The sequence below is a fragment of the Rhinolophus sinicus genome, chromosome 5 (genome assembly GCF_057876585.1).
Source record: "Rhinolophus sinicus isolate RSI-liver-muscle chromosome 5, RSI-T2T, whole genome shotgun sequence".
Taxonomy (NCBI): Eukaryota; Metazoa; Chordata; class Mammalia; order Chiroptera; family Rhinolophidae; genus Rhinolophus; species Rhinolophus sinicus.
Genome location: NC_142505.1, coordinates 74,564,248 through 74,581,950, shown reverse-complemented (window position 1 = coordinate 74,581,950; position 17,703 = coordinate 74,564,248).

Here is a 17,703-nt window from a genome sequence, read left to right as displayed (position 1 = left end):
TCCTACAGCTAATTTTCATCAAAAAGAGTTAAGAGCTAAAAACTAATTCCTTCTGTATAAAAGAAAGCAGGTTGTATTAAAAGGCCAAGAATCTGTTCTAATTAAAACACTAGCAATAATGCCACTTAATTTCTCATTTTCTTATGAAATATGTGAGGAATACACACATACACAGTTTTCCAAACTTTGTGGCTTGTCATCACTATCAGCAAGCAGTTTATCTCTCTCAAATCTTAATGCTCTGAGTTTCCAAAATGATTTGTTGTGATTAAATGGACATATAACAATGAGAAAGAGTCTGTCTACTCTATTTATGTAGATTTCAGTGTGTGATAGGTAGCAGAGTCTAGATTTTGGAAACAGATTACAAAGTATCAGTCAATCCAGGTCTAGAGGAGAAACACAAAGCCATATGCATCGATTTATTTATTTTTTAAAAAAAACTTGTCTGGGGTGGCCAGTTAGCTCAGTTGGTTAGAGCGCAGTTGGTTAGAGCGCGGTGCTCTTAACAACAAAGTTGCCGGTTTGATTCCCACATGGGCCACTGTCAGCTGTGCCCTCCACAACTAGATTGAAACTACTTGACTTGGGGCTGACGGGTCCTGGAAAAACACACTTAAAATAAATAAAAATTAAACAAAAAACAAAAAACAACAAAAAAAAGAACAGAAAAATCCTTGTTTGTACTAGGTTCTAAAAGGCCAAAATATAATTGGAACCAAAATTGTGGTTTTATGCCACTTTGAGAAATTAAGAGAAAAAAAAAAAAAAAGAATGATAAGAAATAGTTATAAGATTATGGATTGCAATATGTTTATCAGAGTCAAATCCTAGGAAGCTTATTAAGTTGTAAATACTTAGAAATTCTATGAATACACATATTTTCTGAGGAATGCATATCATCGCGCAGGAGTAGTTCCCTCATTTCGTTCCCATATTAGTGAGCTTATCTTTTTCACTCATACCAACGTTTAGGTTAGATGAAATGATGACAAAAATCAGTAACAAGTAACCAACAGTGAACAGCATTGTTTATATTGCATATAAATTGTCAGTAGATAACATGAGCAGAATCATGTCCTAAGACACACAGAAATTGAACATAAAACACCCTTGGAAAATCCCCTGGCTCTGCTACTCACACAAGAACCAACGCTGATGAGAGCACTGTGTAGCTCAGTACAAATGGAAGAGAAGGCTGACTTCCTTTCACCTGAAATCAGGATACCGGAGGACATCTGTCATGTTTGTTTGTATAGAAACTTATTTTTCATATTATTATTTATGATGAAATACTGTTCAGATGTAAACAATTTGCATTCTGTTTTGCCCATATGTCCCCAATCCAGTGTTTACTCATCACAAACCCAAGACTTGGTCTGCTCTAGTTCCCCAGGGCACAGCAGCCTGAAAATCTGCCGCCCCAAAAATGAATTTCTCTCAAAAGCATAGCTTTTCTCCACTTTCTTACCCAAATTCTCCAATGCAAATGTGTACTCCTTCATTCTTTGACTTCCTCCCTCATCTGACACATTGAGGAAATGAGACAAGGTCTTGTTATTGGGCCACTTGGGGCTCTTTGCTCTGGAGGTTCGCTTTTAGTCACAGCTTGTCATGACTTTGTCTCCTAAGGCTCCCTGGGCTTAGACATGTGCAGACTGAGTGAGTTCACAGATGGCATTTATTAGTATTAGTCACCCTGCCTCCTTCCCCTTTCCAGACCACATGCATCAGTGAGACTGTATGGTCCTTAACTTTATCAAATAATAATAAAAGTTCTGGAAATATAGGTCAGGCATATAATGGGAGCCAGTATATACTTCAGCACATAGGATCTAGTTTATGCTTTAGAGTTACATTTTTGTCACGTTTATAAATTAAGGCATAAGTAGCAGAATTAAGTATGGATTACAACATATTAAAATCAAATTGTCAGAAGCTTTTGAAGTTGTGGGCATGGGAAAAATCCTAATACCCAATTTTTTAAAGAAAAACTGGTACTAATGAATTTATGGATACTATTGTCTGAAATTCTAAGTACATTACCCATAAAAAGTCTAAAACGATAAACACATTAGCCAGAAACACATTTCTATTACTATTCAGGACCTTCACTATACTAATATCACTATAAACAAATAAACAAATCACAAAGTACGTTGAATCAGAGCTATATCTTAAAGCCAAAAATGCATTAGATATTACATTAAGTTGGATAAGGCACCTATATAAGAAAAGTTTTGCTAAATAACTTACACTTTCATATTGAAAAGGAAAATATAGTGGTCTGTCTACAGTATGATTTTTTAAAATTATGTAAAATAGAATAAAATTTATGTAAGAATTACAATGTTTCATTAAAAATGTAAAGCCCTATAAAAAAGACAAGATGCAATTAATTCTCTCAAAGAGCTAACTCTTTCAAAAACTAATCTCTCTCAACCTTGCATTCTCTTTCTCAGAACAATTCTTTCTTATCTCATTTGAGTCTCTTGGAAATTCTATATTTGCTATTTATTACTCCTTTGAAATCTCTACACAGTCACACCAAACTCCTCATCATAGGGAAGTTTTCAGTCAAATTCTCCTTTGACTATTCAATGGCATTTCACACTATCCATATTCCTTCCTTCACTTCAACCTGGGTTTCTTGGCTGTCTTAGAGGCCTCCTCCTCCTCCTGTCCTCTACCTGGTGATCATCCTCAGGCTTTCTGCTCCTCTTTGCCCTCTCTGAGAAAGCTTAAACATTCCTCCTGCTTTAGCTTTCCCGATCATGCCAAATGTGATACACAACCTTAGGATTCACTGTCACTTTATCCCCTGTTACATGAGCATGAAATAAAACAGAATCTGTTTATAAGTTCTTCTAGATTTACTCATGTTCCAAATCTATCAATTGTGATCCGAAAACAGGGCCCATTTCCCCAGATGAAGTTTGATAATCATAATCAAATCTCCACCAAGGATGTGGGAATGAACCTAAAGAAAGATAAATGAGTTGTTTCTCACAGTGTCTTTTGTCAGGATATAGTTAGTTCATAGATAGTCCAACAACTTTACATTAAAAAGTAGCAAGTAGGCACAGAATATCATTGCCAGAGCTCTGGGCCTTTCACGTTAATAGTCAAAATCAAAGGAAAGCAACAAAAATATTGTTAAGAATGAATCAAACCCAAGTAACTTTCTGGCTTGGGAAGCCTGTCTTCTGTGTGTTTGTGTGTCGGTTTCCTATGTTTGCTGTTTATATTCAAAATATATCAGCATATTTTTTCAACATATTTATATAATTTTCATTGCACTATAAATGGTCAGGCAAAAATCACTAAGTTTATGTAAAAATTCTATTCACATAAAAATAAGGTTTGTAAATAATCATTTAGATGATAGTTAATGTTAGTTGTTAGCTGCTAATCTTAGTTAATTGTTAATATTTAACAATGCTCAGATACTTAAAACTACAAATGCCATTAGCTGAAAAGAAAATGTTAACTGACAGTAAAAATGTACAGACAGAACACTGGCTGGCTTCTCTGATTATTCAAGTCAAAGTAAAGATAAGATATTTTATTAGAATACCATGAAATTTAATCACTGGAGACATGTTAGAATTTTTACTGAAAAAAAAATTGTAAGAAATTATCATTTGTAGAGGAGGCTATTGTGTCTAGGGAACATCTCTTTGTACAGCTTTAATTTTTCTCAGTAAAATCTCTTATTAATATGTTTATCAACCAAAGTTATGGCAAGAATTAAATTTCTACAATAGATGACAAAGTTGCAGGAACAAGACTATTTTAATTGGATTATTCTGATCTCTGGTAAGCTTTCTTCAAAATAACTTTAAAATACTGCATTCACCCAAAGGATAAAACATTCAAGCAAAAATGGCAAGATAAATATATGAGAGAAAAGGGGATGAACTGCTATTTGAATCGATAAATTGTCTGGCATATTTGTTTTCCATTATGTATAAGGTGCTTCAAAGGATTATGAAAATGAGATGCAATCAAGATGAGTGTTCTCACAACAAATGACTTTTTAATACATTTAGTTATTATGTATTAATACATTTAGTTATGTTCAGTTAAAAAGTTAAATGAACTGTTTTCCCCCAGAGAAGGTCACAAAAATATTAACTATCAGAACTTATAAAGTGTCGCACACTCGCTAAAAATTAGAAAAAATAACCTTGTTACATTTAGTTCTATTAAGTTACAAGAGGAAATTAAGTGTTACCTTAAAAATAAAGATTACTAGCAGGGCTACATTTTCTTCACTTATGTTAAATAATTCTGCTCATTATCCATTATCTGAGGGAGGCAACCATTACTGACCATCCTATTATGAAGAATACTGTAATTCCAAGTTTAGGACCTAGAAAAATATCTTTAGGAGTGAGGGTCTGCATTTACATTGATACTTCCCGTAAGCATAGAGTATATGGATGATTCCAGCCAGCACAATCCTGAGGCCTAGGAAAGAGGGGCCTTTGGGTTGGATGCTGTACTTCAGATGGCCCTTCTCTGTCTTCCCTTCACTATGCCCCAGGGCTGGGAGTTGGGACAAGCCAAGGGACAAACTCAGTGATGCTGGAGGTTTCCCCCTTCTAAAGCATGTGTCTGATGCCTGAAACCCTGGAATTCCTTGCCCAAATGAGGTCAAGACCATATCCAAAGCCTGTACCAGCCCCTTCCCCAGGCCCACCTTCCGCAGTTGAGATCACATCTCCAGTGTGATCATCCCTAGGTTATAATGAATGGCCAAGAAGCAGAATATGTATGAGAAAATGGAGCTGCAAAGGTGTATAACTGGGGCAGGGCAAAGAAGGACGGCGGACCAAGGCCAGCTTCTCCCGCTGGCTCCATCAGCACCTTGGCTCATGCTGTCCTTCCCATGTGTGTTCTCTCTATTCAGCTGATGAATTCTGACTCACTCATCAAGGCTTGCCTCCTATGCAGACAATTTACACATGTTCCCCTAGTGGTACTTATGACATTACGGCTGTCTGCTTATCTATTTCCCTTTTGAGGTCCTGAGTGGTGATAAAATATTTTATTCATTTTTTTTGTATTGCTAGTGCTTTCCCCAGTGCATCTACCAAATTATCATGTGATGGATGTTAGTGAATTTTTCTGAGCTAAATAATGAGCACATACTATCTATTTAAATAATCTGAGGCTACATTATCTGTTTAGTGGGTGAGCCATATGAATGTATCGTGTAATATCCTTGTCATTGTGGAATTGCTAGTCGAAATAAATCTCCTGGAGCAAGTGGGGTTTTTGTTGAGATGATATTCTATTTGTTAAATTTACATCTAAGTATAAGAGGGAAAGCGGCTAGAATTAAGATACAATTAATAATTCTAAAATGTTCTAATTGTTGAACCCAATAAGTACTCAGAAATCAGGAAGATAATTGTGAATAGAAACAAAAGCAATGAAATAATGGAAGTTTATCTTTTAGGCTATTGCATGAAAACTTTGTACTTGGTAGTATAATTTCACCATCTACAGTAAAAGGGAAAATCTCCATCTCTGTGTGTTTTGTACTATTTTGTGGCAAATGGTCTTGTATTATTTTATAGAATTCTGTATAAAACTGTCTTTGTAAAAATGCTAAGTAACCAAAAATATATGGTTTTATTGAAAAAGTGTCAAGAAACCTAACAATCCCTAAATATTTATTTCCACCAATTACAACAATTTGAAGTTTCTGGCTATAAGTCATTCCACTGACTATTTCCAGTGAGCACCTGTTAAAGTTCTATTCAGCTGCCATTTGTTGAACATCTTTTATAACTAGCACTGTGCTATGCAGTGTCTAAGAGAAATGATACTAAGTTAGAAGTCATAATTCAAATCATGAGGACTTGCTACGAAGTGAGAGCAAACACATCTGGAAAAACAAAAAGGAGCAAGAATAAAATAAGTAAAGGACTCAGCTAGGGACTTGGAAAATTTAGGAAGAAGGACGTCAATGCAAGCTGAAGCTTTCATGTTGGCTTCCTGCAGCGCAAATGCTCGCCTGGGTCCTGAAGGGTGGGCAGGAGTTAAATAGTTAAAAGAGGGAAGGGCGCCTTGGGGACCAAAGATTGGAGGTGAATCATGGCATCTCTCAGAGGTAACACTATTAGAATCATGCAGATCACAGCAAGAAGATAACTGGTTGAAGAGGATATTTAAACTCATTAGAATCAAACATGAACCAATTGCCTTATTAGATCAGCTTAGAATGGGACACAGGAGATAATAATTTTGATTGGAAATAAAGGAAACAGGTAATTCTGAAAAACAACGTGTTTATTACTATACAAAATATTGAACCCAAGATAGCAAAGAAAAGCAAGGACTCTGTGACAGACCCTGCAAAAGCCTGACAGGGGCTGTCTGAATGGTGGCCCGAGACCCCCGGACACGGCTTTTCTGTGTGTGGGGATGAAGACTGCGAGGAAAGCTGCTGACCGACTTCTAGGTGGCTGATCTAAGAAGCGAGGCGGGCAGTGTATTCAGTAATATAAAGACTCTGGTAAGCAGGGCTGTAGCCAAGATTAACAGAAAGAAAACAAATGCTACAGGTGGAAATAGGAATTTGTGTTTCATCTGCATGAGCTTTATTGGACGTGTTCCTAGTTCTGAACATAAGATCGTATTGTCAGTAGAAAGGAGAATTCCCCCCAAATAAACTCTATATATTGATAATCTCTAAGTATATATTTGTAGCCCCAAACAATCCCCTGGGTTCTAAATTCTCTTTTCCACATGAATTCTTAATTGAGTACTTCAAACATGTCAAACTCAACATATAGAACAGAATGCTGTATTTCACTCAAATACCTGTTTCCCAGGTATCAGTAACTGTTTCATCATATACCCAGTAACTTAAGGCAGAAATCTAGACGTTATTATTTCCTTCCAATTTGTTGCCAACCCCAGCTTATGACTACATCAAATTTGTTAAGTTTTAATGATTCAAGTTTTAATCAACCTACCTCGAAAGTATATTCTGAGTATCCACACTTTCCTATGTCCATAGCTACCACATTTGTTGATCATATCATCTCTCATTGAACTTCTGCAGCCACCTTTCAAGTGGTTCCCTTGCTTCTACCCTTGAGACCTCTGATCCTACCCTACACATCATCTTAAACGTGAAGCAGATCCTATCCCTTCCCTACTTAAAATCCCTTAAAGGCTTCCCATTACAGTTGGAATAAAAATTCAAGTGACTTCAAAAGATTTTCTGACCCTTCTTGCCCTTCACTGATTACTATGCTCCTGCCACATTTTTCTTTCCTGAGTTCTTCTATCATTCATTCACTCCACTTTTCACATGGCTAACACCTTTTAGGTATTCAATTCTCAGTTTAAATACCCATTTCTCAAACAGGCTTTCCCACATAGAGATTAGCTGCATTCTACCTACACACACCAATATTTCTCCATTCCTTGTCATTGCTTTCATAGCATTTCCACAATTTATAAAGATTTTTTTCAGTTGATAGCTTTTATGTCTGTGTCTCTTATTCTGTGAGAGCAGCTACCATGTCTGCCTGGTTCACCAATGTATTTCCATCACGTAGGATAGTTCCTGGTACAAAGGAGGTACTCAAATAATAGTTGTTAACAAGTACATGGATTTTGGTAGACTTACCAATATATAGCACTCTGAAAAAATATTTTAATGTAAATTATATTGATATTTTCCTCTTCAATTTTGAGACAAGATACACACACAGACACACACACGCACACACACAGAAACAATGCAATTTTAGACATCAGTATGGAGATTCCTAAAAAAATTTGAAATGGAACTACCATATGATCCAGCAATCCCACTTCTATGTATATAATCTGAAGGAAATAAAATCAGCTCAAAAAGATATCTGTACCCCCTACCCCGTTCATTGCAGCATGATTCACAATAGCCAAGATGTAGAAACAAACTAATTTCCATCAATAGATAAATGGATGAGGAAAATTACACACACACACGGGAATATTACTGAGCCATAAAAAAGATGGAAATCTTGTCATTTGCAACAACATGATGAACATGGAAGATATTACGCTAAGTGAAATAAGCCAGGCACAGAAAGACAAATACTGTTTGATGTCACTTGTATGTGGAATCTAAAAAAGTTGAACATATATATCCAGAGATTGGAATCTTGGTTGCCAAGGGATGGGGGGTGAACAAAATGAGGAGATGTCAGTCAAAGGGTACAAACTTTCAGTTAGGAGTAAGTTCTGGGGATCTAATGTACAGCATGGTGACTAGAGTTGATAATACTGTGTTGTATACTTAAACTTTTTTGAGAGAGTAGGTCTTAAAAGTATTTTCACCACACACACAAAGGTAACTATGTGAGGTGGTGAACATGTTAATCAACTTGATTGCAGTGACCATTTCACAAAGCACATATATTTCAAGTCATCATGTTGTGCATCCTAAATACAATTTTTATTTGTCAATTATACTCAATAAAGCTGGAAAAAATGGTAAAGTAATATATAATTCAATATATCACTATTCTATAGTCCTCAGTAATCTCTGATGTACCACTCAAGAGCATAAAAAGGCTTTCCAAAATATCTGTCTTTAGGATAGTGAAAGGCTTTTGCTATTTTCAAACTAGTTTGATTCTTATAATTGTATTTGAGGAAGATGAACCTCTTAAAATGTCATATTTCATCTACTAATTTCACCTCATAATTTGAAGGTGAGTTCCATTTGTGAGGTATCTATCAAAAATATGTCTATAAATAACCTTCGCTCATTTTTGAAATGAGGGAATTAGGTGTGAAAGAATATTGCAAGTTTCTGCAATTTCATGAAAATAAGTCAAATTTTCTGGGACAAGAAGAAGCTACTGCAGACATGCTTGTTTTTCAGTTCAGTTTTGGTTAAATTTAACAAAACAGGAAATTAAATCAACCAGGTTGTGATGTAAACCCAGCTAATTTAATATTTTAACAATGTCCTAGATATTGTCATGTACATGTAAACAAAACCTGTGCCTAAATACTTACAATGAAATGGATATTTGAAATGACAATGATATATAGATGACTAGATCAAATAAGAGATAACTCAGATCTTAATAAGATTCTCCTTTTGGCTAAAATTTTCAGGTGAATGAAATAGAAAAAAAAAAAAAATTAAGCTCAAATAGCCCCAACATTACATTTGTTTGGTTTGTTTTGGTGTAGACTCAGTCTATATTTGACCATTATTATAACACTCAAAAAGCTATCCTTAAATATAAAATGGAAATTCAATCCAACCAGTGTTATCTCTACAATTTAATCTCTTGGGGAAAGAGTGCTAGCAAAAATACCATGTTAGTAGTAATCTGAAAACAAACCATGCTAGATGAGGTATGAAATGGAATAAATCTTTAACATTTATGTGTTTATTTTTCTTCCTGCTGAAGATCTGAGTGAAGAGCTGTATGCTTATGAGTATTTATAATAACAGAATTACATGATTGAAAAACATGCATTTTGGATTTTCATCTTTCTGTTTCAAAGCAGCTCCTCATTGTGGCGCAAACCTCACTGTGATTTTTCTACTTGCCATGAGAAAAACATTCCGGGACACTAATAGATAGGAAACAGTTGAAGGATTTATATTCCTTTCTATTTCCTATTAACAAGAATGTATGAGCCATATTCAGCTATTATTCACGAATCTCTCCTCACTGTGGCAAAGCCAGCGGTCCATGTAGCCTTAGGCCCCAAGTTGTTGCTATTTTGAAACATTGGAGGCAGACAAAGTGGGGAGAGGATGGATCACAGCAAATTGGGGAGAGGATGGATGAATAACTGAACCTGATGTGCCACTCTGTATTTATAACTTGTCCATGGTCTAAGCATGCAGAGGTGAAGCAAGCGGGAAAATTCATGTGTTGCTACACTGTTGTTTATTGTAAAGCCCTAAGTAATTTCTTAAACAGAGAACTAGATATTTTCCCAAATAGGTTTAGATAAAGTAATCATGGGATTCCTGAACTAAAAATTTAAAGCCAGAATATACATGGATAATATTCAACATTTCTCAGTGCAAACTTGCACATGTTTTACAGGAAAAAGGGGGAACTCAGAGCAATGTTTGTAATTTTTAAAAATATTCTCTTTTCCTACAAGAAGGGAATCATTATGTACCAAAATAGGAGATGAACGTTTTCCCCTAAATTTCCCATAAAAATCCCAAACTATAAAGTCAAGATGGGGTATAACATCAACTGGATCTCTATAAACCCTGGAATTAATTTTACCACGTTTAGGAACCATCATAAATATTAAAAACACATATAAGTTTCTAACTTATTTTGTGTATCATGAGATACTATAGATGGAGAGAAGAGGCTTTTAAAGACCAGACATTTTTGATGACTTCCCATGATTCAAATGACTTATAGTTACAGAATTTTTAACAGCGAAGACAGTTCACAAAAAGGTTAAATTAATAAGACTAGATGCAGTTTACCAAATGGGATGAACAAAAGCATCTCATAATCCAAAGTAAGAAAAGAAGGTAAGGTTTAAATGTACTGGGGAAGGTTTGAATTAAATCAACATGTCTCCCTCTTGAACCTAATGAGCTTACATTGCAAGTATTCTTTGATTCACTCCAGCAATCCAAAGTGCTTAAGCATTCCACTAAGCAGTAATTTTATTTAAAATTACTTGGATGTTATATGTGCTGAATGGTCATGGTTTGTGTTTTTATTAGTTTTGAATTAACAAAGATGATCTTCTTAGATATACTAGAGATAGCCCTCTATTTAAATGTTACTTTTTAATAAGAAATTCCACATTTCTTTCAAATTAACTGCAGATTCTTAGTATGTAAAAGTAATGTTCAGAGTCTCATCAATTTCACCCAAGATAGGTCATTACATAATCCATCCTTCCTGTGGCTGTACTAACTCCACCTCCATCCTCTTTACCCACAGACTTTTTAGATACAGCAAGTCCTCAAAAATTGTTGCTTCATTCAATGTCATCTCGTTGTAATGTTGATGCGATGCGTAGGAACTGAACTCTTGTTTCTATCAATTAGCCTATGGTAGAATTGGTTTTGTTACACGTCATTTCACCAAAGTTCCAAGCACCTATTGACAACATTAAGTGAGGACTTACTGTATACTTCTGTAGTGCCATCTGCACCTGAACAACAGTTTGATGCTCACACCCAACCTTCTGAGATCCATAGCCATGAGGGGATTTGAAACTGTGTAATCCTATGGAAGGTCCAATCTTGGCCAACCCATCACAGAGGACAATTAACACTTATAGTTTAGCCATGAGGAAGAAAGGTAGACCTGTGAAGTTCAGGCACGTTTTAGCACACTGTAAGGATGAACTCTGGAATGTTAGCCATTCAGCATGGCTCAGAAAGTATTGTTGCCTTCATTGGCGTTTTCAGACAGATAGTGAAGGGCCATTTTGTCTCATATGCCAAAGAGATTTTTATTCATCTATTGAGGGTTATACAAGGTAACTGCTAGTCTCTTGAAGTCTAAGGTTATATACCATAATATTTAGTCCTTTGATTCTTGGAGAAAACAATTATACCCTTTATTTCACACAAAAAGTCATTTGGCAGATATGGTTTGCTACATAGTTTGGGGGATGTATATTTTGGTTGTAGTATGTAAGGGTGCACCTTGGATAAAGTCCTATAATGCAAAGTCACCAGATATGTAAGAGTGGGTAAGCCATGAACCAGAAAAAAAAAAAAAAAAAGAAGAAGAAGCACTAAAATATTTTCATTCTAGATGCTCAAACTTGGGCAAAAATCTTATCTCCCAAGGTCTTGACCAACCCATCTAAAAAAATGAAGGGGTTGGACATTATTTTATTCATCAAATATTTTTTGAGTGTTCACTATATTTCAAATCCTAAAGATACAAAATGTAAAGATAAATCTTCAAAGTACTTACAGTCAAAGTGCATGTGCTGTGAGAGAGCCCAGTGGAGGATGGCGTTACAGGGAGTCCTTCCCGGAGGAGGTGAACTCAGTCTGAAAAAGATAGGGACTGAGTCAGGGAGCGTACTGAGGACATAACCAGTATGAATCCGAGGCCTGGCACAGCTGGAGAGTACTGGTGGATGGATGTGTGTGTGATGGGACTTGACAGATGCAGACGAATGACGAAGAGTCCCTTAGAATATTCAACTCCCCTGAAATTTTGCTGCTCAACTGATTTTTTAAAAAAATTTATTCATGTTTCACTTTTCCACTTCATTGTTATTTCTTAAGGCTAGAGACCACCTTTCGTTGTTCTGAGTTTTTCTTCTTTTCTACTGTAGCTCTCTAAGCCTCCACCCTTCTTATACAGACTGCTCACAGAGACTCTCAATAAATAGGCCGATGAATGACTGCGATTCTCCTTGTCTCCTAGGTAAGGGGACAAAGTTAAAATTGCACAAGCCTCCAGGCAATTAAGTGCCCACTGGCCTTTTGCATAAACAAGTCTTGGTCTCTTACCTCTACTCCATTCTGCAAAGCTTCTGTAGCTTTTCTCTACTTCTTCCCAATTTCCACACCTCAAACTGGTCTAAATGGAGAACTGTTATCATGCTTAAGGGACATCAATGTGAACTAAAGTCTTTAACTTTGAAAAACACTATTTAACATCCCTTCAGCCTCCTTGAGGGTAGAACTGGTGCTCAAATCAGCAATGAGGTGCTGAAAGTTGGTGGTCTGAAAAGCAAATAAAAGTGAAATCCAAGCTAGCTGCTAAGTCTGTTTTATCGGGTGGTTGTGTCATGGGGCTTTTTCTGAGGGCTCTCTACAGCTTCTTTATGTTGCTGCCTTGTTTCCAGACAGGAATATTTGTGTGTTTCCTCTCTGCTTACTAAGTGGCTGGTGCTAACTGCAGAAAAGCCATCTACGGGAAGTATCTAGCAGCAGCTAAGGTAGGATAGTGCGTGAGGCACAGGGTCTGCTATCAAGTATTTATTTCTGTGTCAAGGGACTAATTAATGAATGTCTTTAAATCGGCACTTGACAAACAATCGCAGGGACTTATTCATTTCAGAGCCAGGAAATATGAGTATCAGTCAAAAATCAACACAGTTTACATCTAGCACAAAGAGTAGCAAAATCTCCACATGCCAAGTAAAAATGGAATCTTTCACCAACCCTGCTAAGGGCTGTGTGTTTATCCTTTTTCATTTCATTTCAATTTAACCTGATAGGTTAAATATGTGCTCAGGTCAAAAATCTGAATCAGGTGAAGTGATTTCCTTTTAGTGGGGGGAAAAAGAGAAAAGAGTTATCACTAGAATATAGCGCTTTGGGATCAGAAAGAAGTAAAAGAAATGGGCCATAAGAAATATTTACATAATTTGACGTAGGGGGGAAATGGTCACATATGAGAGGATTGCTTTTGGAAAAAAAAAAAAGAGAGAGAGAATGACAATGAGATCCCTCTTTATAGGACATTTTTACGTGAAACATGTTTCAAGTCTACAGAAAATTTATAGTAGCATTTATAATGAAAAATTCATTCATAGTGCAGGTTTATCACATTGAGAAAGATACCTAATACTTTTGCACTTCCTCAATAAATTGTCACATTGGATGCATTTGACTTCATGCAAGACAATTCGCTCATTATTAATAGAGAGAAATTACAGTTTCTTTCACTTGTAAGTCACTAAATATTGGCTTGAACTTCCTCTGTCCTCAGTACAACAGCACTGAGAGGCACTATAGCATACGGATTACAGCATAAACTTGGGAGTCACATGGAGCTGAGTTCAAATCCTGGCTCCACTACTGTACATTATAAGTGACAGAAAACATAGTTTAAACTAGCAGAAGCAATATAAGGGAATTTGTTTGTTCATATAGTTGAACATGTCCAGCATAAACGACACTTTGGATCCTTTGACCAACTTCGCCCTATTTTCCTCCTGCCCCACCCCCAGCCCCTGGCAACCTTTCCACTTTCTGATTCTGTGAGTTTGACTTTCAGATTCCACATATAGTGAGATTATATGATATTTGTTTTTCTCTGGTGATTTATTTTACTTAACCTAATGCCCTCCAGGTTCATTCATGTTGTTGCAAAATTTCCTTCTTTTAGAAGGCTAAATAATATTCCACTGTGCGTGTGTGTGTGTGTGTGTGTGTGTGTGTGTGTGCCATTATTCAGTTTCAGTTATGCAAGCTGAATAAGGTCAGATCTAATGCACAGCATGGTGACCATGGTTACCAATACTGTGTTGTAAACTTAAAATTTGCTGAGAGTAGATCTTAAATGTTTTCACCACAAAAAAATGGTAATTGTGCTGGGTGATGGATATATTAATTAGCTTGATTGTAAAAATCATTTCACAAAATATATATATGTCAAAACATCACTTTAAATATATATAATTTTCTATTTGTCGATTATACCTCAATAAAACTGGAAAAAAAAGAATTCCAGGGAAATCTGGATTCAGGTAGATCTGAATTCAAGAAGCAAATAGGTGTTATCAGAAGTGAATTTCTCTCTACCTCCTGGCATGGTTTCCTTTCTTCCATGCTATGACTTTATTTATTTGGTGGAAATACAGCTCCATATTTTCTCCAGCCAAGAAGACCACAGGCCTGTAGAGTAGAGCTTGAAACACACATGACCTGAAAAATGAGGGCTATTATTGGAGGTAAGCGAATTGATTCGTAGTGACAAAAATGCCATTTTCCCGCGAAAATCATTTACTAACTATGTGATCTTGGGCAACTTATTTAACTCATCCAAGCCTGAATTTCAATTGTAAAATAGAGAGCACAATGCTGACTACTTTCCAAGGTGTCCTGAGGTTTGAATAAATTTTTGACAATGGTTTCTAAAGCTCTTGGCAGAACGCATGACAAATAAATGGGGATGCAAACAGCTGAAAAATGTTCCAGAAAGAGCTAGGAACAGGAAAATGGGGTCCTGATCTCGGCCCCTAATCAATGGGACTGATGGATTCTCTAAAGCAAAACCACATTTGTGACAAAAATGCATTTGAAAATATGTGACTAAGTGCATACAATAGCTTAAACTTGTCAAAGAAAATTACACCAGCATTTACGAAAGATGTAGTATGTTTGGAGAGAAAGAAAAAGATGTTTCTATATCCTTGTTACATGAAAAAAAATGCATACTTTTTTAAATCCTTCAACCTACAGAGGTGAAAAAGAGAATTGAGGCCAAAAACATAACTTCATGCATATGCATCACTTGGGAGACATTTCCCTGTGTCTGGCAGTGATCTTCAGTCTGATGGCTCAGAGGTTACCCACCGGGCGGCAGTGATGTGAGGGGGTGGGTAAGGGAGGGCAGGAGGGAAGACCGGGAGGGAGAGATGAAAGGCTAAGACAGAGATATATGCATTATTCCACACTGGAAAGTAAAGAAGAAATACCTGATCTCCATGGAAACATGCTAATGACCTCACCCTGATTTCCTAGTAAGCAATACGGATTTCCAGCAACAAGAGAAAATTGCCCTATTTAGGGAAATGGTTGAAAGTGGAGTAGATTCCAAAAATTGTGTTTCTAACAGTCCAGTGGTGGCAGAACTCAAAGCAGATTTTTCTGGAGATGGAGAGTAGACTATGGGGATACAGCACGGCAGTTCCCCCATTACTTTCGCTATACTCACATGGAAAAGACAGTACAAAAAGTACAACAGGCCAAGTTGCTTGATATGCTATGATAGGCTTGGCAATTGACTTCTCCATTTCTGTATCAGGCACAATATACATTTTTATGGAATGATATTCCACATACATGTGTGTTTTCGCCACATTTGAATATATCAGCATGCTGTCATTATCAAGTATGGAGCAACTTGGAATTGATAATTACCAAGAATAACTTAACATACTATTAGATTGGTGCAAAAGTGATTGCCGTTTTGGCAATTTTTAAGCTTTTAAACCGCAATTACTTTTGCCCAATGTAGTATATTGAAGGTATCCTAGGGATAGTAGTTTTAGGGGAAAAACCACATGACAAATAAAGACCAGCTGATATAACCACCTAAAATTCAAGGCCTGACCCAGGATTTGAAATTCTCGAGAAGCCACCAGCAAATACATTTTACCTCTTACTAATCTTGCCCCTAAACGAGACACCCACCCACTAATGTTATAACCCTCAAATACACTGTTCTCTTTACATTGTCAATTACCTTTTAGAGTGATTAAAAGAAAAAAATCTTCTATATTTACCCTTAATTTTACCTTTTCTAGTGCTTTCATACCCTTTATGTAGACCATGTTTCCATTTGCTGCAATATTCCTTACGCCTGAAGAACTCCTTTTAACGTTTCTTGGGTTGCAGGTATGCTTGCAATGCACTCTGTCAGCTTTTGTTTTTCTAAGAAAATTTTTATATTGCTTTTATTATTGAAGGATATATGTGTGAAGCACAGAGATCTGGATAAGGTTTTTTAAGAGTTTCATAACATAAAGATATTGTTCTATTTTTTCTGACTTGCATACTTTTTGATGAAAAGTATGTATTTTTGTTTCTCTGTATCTAATAATTCCTCTTCTTTTCTCTGTTTTCTTTTCAAGGTATTTTCTTTATTTTTGGCATTCAGAAGTTTGACTATAATGTGTCTAGGTGGTGTTTTACTTGTTTTTTTTTTTTTTTAATTTTGTTTATACTGCTAGGTATTTTTATGCTTCCTCAATTTTTTTTTTCACTAAGTTTGAAAATTCGTGGCCATTACTTCGTCAAATATTCCTTCTGTTCTGTTCTGTCTTGTCCTTTTTGGATTCCAGTGATATCTACGTTAGACTCTTCAGTATTGTCCTTTAGCTCTCAGTGCCCTGTGTTGTTCTCCAGTTGCAGGCTTCTGTCACCTTGTGCTTAGTGTATGGCCTGATGCCAGAATATTGCTCTCAGGGTTTCGACTCCACCCTCAGCTCTCAGGAGTTCCTGAGTGTCTGTGCCACACGAGGGTGTTTTCTTGTTCTTCCTTAACAGAAGGCTGGGCTCATGGTGGTGCAGCAAGGAAGTGCTCAGTTGCACTGGTTCAGCTTTGATGTTACACAGGCCTCCGCTGAGCCTTGGACCTGGGGCCTTCTAAGCAATTCTGCTCCTTCTCCCTCTGGCAGCTGAACTCTACCTGGTCCTGGGCACCAGGGAGTAACCTGCTCCTCCTCCAGCTGAGCCGACCTTGGTTTTGTGTTGCTGCCAGAGCGGGGACCAGTGATTTTCCTGCTCCTCCCCTGGCTTTTGTGTCTACTCTTCCTAGAAGTAGTGGATCTTAATCTGGGTCCTGGGCTTGGGAGGGTTTCAATCCCCTCCCAAGGCCCTGTGCTTTTATTTTATATGAGATTAGGGTCCAGAAAAGCAGTGGTATTTTGTGCCTGACTCAAGTGGAGGCTGATAACCACTTGCAGACCTGCCTCGTGGAGGAGGCACTTTCCAACCTCCTGCTTTTTTGTGGGCACTGTGGAATAGAAGTTTCACATTAGTAGGACCTCCCCCTTCCACCCCGACTGAAGCGCTCAGTTATTCTAAACTGAGTTGCTAACCCTGGTTAGTTGGCCTATGCATTGCCCCGTGGTAGAGGATGGAAATGGCAATAGGCCTGTAGTCTATCCCACAGGATGCAACCATTGCCGTGAATGTACACGGAATCGGGAGCAGAGGTTTCTCAGGCCCTGGAGCTCAGTTAAAGAGGTACAGTG